The sequence below is a fragment of the Neophocaena asiaeorientalis genome, unplaced genomic scaffold (assembly GCF_003031525.2).
Source record: "Neophocaena asiaeorientalis asiaeorientalis breed wild unplaced genomic scaffold, Neophocaena_asiaeorientalis_V1.1 scaffold280, whole genome shotgun sequence".
NCBI lineage: Eukaryota > Metazoa > Chordata > Mammalia > Artiodactyla > Phocoenidae > Neophocaena > Neophocaena asiaeorientalis.
Genome location: NW_020185321.1, coordinates 5,346,512 through 5,346,971, shown reverse-complemented (window position 1 = coordinate 5,346,971; position 460 = coordinate 5,346,512). Strand labels below are relative to the sequence as shown.

General features: G+C 67.6%; 1 protein-coding gene across 2 annotated transcripts in view; it reads left to right on the top strand.

Moving 5' to 3' along the window:
* The first annotated feature begins 236 nt into the window (after nt 1-236).
* NFKBID (NFKB inhibitor delta) overlaps nt 237-460 on the top strand; it is a 7,829-nt gene continuing 7,605 nt past the window's right edge. Inside the window, exon 1 of one of the 2 annotated variants that reach the window (XM_024733916.1) lies at nt 237-427. The gene's annotated coding sequence lies outside the window, so the exon portion shown is untranslated. The remainder of the gene's footprint in view (nt 428-460) is intronic. The other variant, XM_024733918.1, reaches the window with a different exon arrangement.

The window sequence follows — 460 nt, the reverse complement described above, 5'->3', positions numbered from 1 at the left end:
CCCCCCCCCCCCCGCCCCTCTGCCAGCCCAGAGCCTGGGAGTCAAGGCCTCCAACAACCCCTGGACAAAATCCAGGTCCCCAGTTCCCTCCTCTTTCAGGAGTCCGCTACCTCAGGCCCCTTCTCCCTCAGACCAAACACGGGGTTCCCAATCCCTGTTTCCGGGGAGACTTAGGAGTCGGGCTCTTAAAGTCAGCCGCGCCCATTTAGACACCAAGTTTGCTCGAGCGCAACGCGGGGACTCCCGGGCTTGTGGGCGGGGCCCGCCCCACGACTGGGCGGTGCCAGAACCTCAGTTTAAAAAGTCGCGGGGGGACCCGACCCAAGATCGGGGACCCGGCGGCGGCTCCGCGGGGAAACAGCGAGGCTGGCGCAGCGCCGAGGCCGGGGCCCTGGGGCCCCACAATCCGCACCACGGAATCCCCGAGGTAATGGAGGGGCGGGGAGGTGAGGCACGCTCG